Below are 2,410 nucleotides of genomic sequence, written 5' to 3' on the forward strand. Positions count from 1 at the left end.
TTTATCACTACTCCCTGTTAGCTAATCAATCCTCTGTCCATTCTAATGTGTGACCACCTAAAGCACGAAATTCAAAGCCTACCTCTTTGCTCAGTAACCTCAAAAAATGCTATGATTTGACAGGTAGGAAGATCGTATGAGGAAAGGCTGAGGGACTTGAGGTTGTTTTTGTTAAAGAGAAGAAGGTTAAGAGGTGACTTAATAGAGGCATACAAGATGATCAGAGGATTAGATAGGGTGGATAGTGAGAGCTTTGTTCCTCGGATGGTGATGGCTAACACGAGGGGACATAGCTTTAAGTTGAGGGGTGAGAGATATAGGACAGATGTTAGAGGTAGGTTCTTTACTCAGAGAGTAATGAGGCGCGTCTGATAGATAGACAAGGCTGATGTTGCCAGGAACAGAAGGCTTTTATTCGCTAAAAAGGAACGATGTGGAACAGACAATAAACAGAACAATACTTGGCATGAGGATCTCCCGACTGAGGCCAGAGGGGGAGGGCTGCAGCCTTTATACCCTGAGGGCGGAGCCTCCAGTTAAAGGTGCAGCCGAATTAAAGGTGTCAGGGAGTGTCTCTTATACGAACAGTAGTGGCAACAATATATACAGCTCAACCGTGCCGAAGGCACGACAGCGGTTTACCACAAGTAGTAAGGGTGTGGAATGCCCTGCCTGCAGCAGTAGTGGACTCGTCAACATTAAGAGCATTCAAATGGTTATTGGATAAACAAATGGATGATATTGGAATAGTGTAGATTAGAGGGGCTTTAGATTGGTTTCACTGGTCAGCGCAACATCGAGGGCCGAAGGGCCTGTACTGTGCTGTAATGTTCTATGTTCTATGCTTCTGAAAGTAATTTGCACAATGTCAATTGCAACAACACAATACACAACAAATTTCACCATCTGTGTATTTTAAAACATCTATGTGAATCTGTCTGTGACTGCGAGACACACAGTTATTTGTGGTATGCTACTTCAGTATTCCAAACAGCGATTTGTTCCTCTGTACCTTTAATACACTTCACCTGACTTATAAAGTTCTTGCTACCAGGCAGAATATATTCTCTTTTAGCCAATTAGCTTCTTGGACTGGCTGGCAGGCTACGGGAGCAAACTGGTTCTATTATTATCTCCGTCTGTGACCTCAGACACTTTAAGAAGTAAATTTTCCTGTCTTACCTCAAGCATAATTGCCAAGAAGTCTGTGAAGCAGAAATGCATTGTCCAATTTGTTCACTGTTGACTGAAGAACAAAACAGTCACTGCAGGAAACAAAATCTAATTTTAGGTCTGGTCCGAAAAGGAAAATATTCACATGCAGGCTCCACGACAGTAAATGCAATGGTGAATCTCGTTTCACTGAACTGCGTAGCTGCAAGTTAACAGTAAACACTGGGCAAAACTAAACTGGAAAATAAAAGGGTTTCCAGAAAATCTTTAACTTAATAGTACCATAATGAAATCTGAATGAAAGAACGCCAACACATTATCCTTAACATATTCTGAAAAGGAAAAGGCAGCATTTTTAACTTGCGAGCAAATTAAATGAGCTGTTCCACCACAAATAAACTTATTGATAAAAGTTACAAACTCTGTGCTCTCCTGCAACTATTTGGTAGGGGGAAAAAAATGATGATTTCAGTTGGAGCGTATCAAACAAATATAAAAACCAGCAGAAATTATGCACCTTAAATTTATCATGAATATGCTTAAGTTACCTATTAATAGTCAGAGTATCAGCAGAGGCAGGTAGATGTCAGCTAAAAGTAGAAGCTAAATATAGAGCAATTAAATACTGATGCAGGGTGCAGTTGGTGCCTAGTGTAGCCTGCCCTACATATTTGAGTTGTTACTAGGAATAAAAGAAAGCAACCAAGGACTACGGAAGAAAAAGTAAAGTGGCAGAAGTATTTATTGCTTGATTCGAATTTATATAAACTCTGAATAAGTGTCAGTTTTAGGACAAGAGGAGATTGGAGTTTTTTCCCAGGGTGGAAGAGTCAATTACTAGGGGACATTCGTTCAAGGTGCGAGGGGCAAGGTTTAAAGGTGATGTACGAGGCAAGTTTTTTACATGGAGGGTAGTGGGTGCCTGGAACTCGCTGCCAGGGGATGTAGTGGAAGCAGATACGATAGTAACTTTTAAGGGGCATCTTGACAAATACATGAATAGGATGGGAATAGAGGGATATGGTCCTCGGAAGAGTAGGGGATCTTAGTTCAGACGGGCAGCATGGTTGGTGCAGGCTTGGAGGGCCAAAGGGCTTGTTCCTGTGCTGTAATTTCTTTGTTCTTTGTTGTGGGGGGAGGTGTGGGGACTTATTGTCCCTTTAAGGGAAACACAGGTTATGTGACGCTTACTCAGATGTGTTGCCCTTAAAGGAACAATCAGCATATTGATTGTCCC

The sequence above is a fragment of the Mustelus asterias genome, chromosome 15 (genome assembly GCF_964213995.1).
Source record: "Mustelus asterias chromosome 15, sMusAst1.hap1.1, whole genome shotgun sequence".
NCBI lineage: Eukaryota > Metazoa > Chordata > Chondrichthyes > Carcharhiniformes > Triakidae > Mustelus > Mustelus asterias.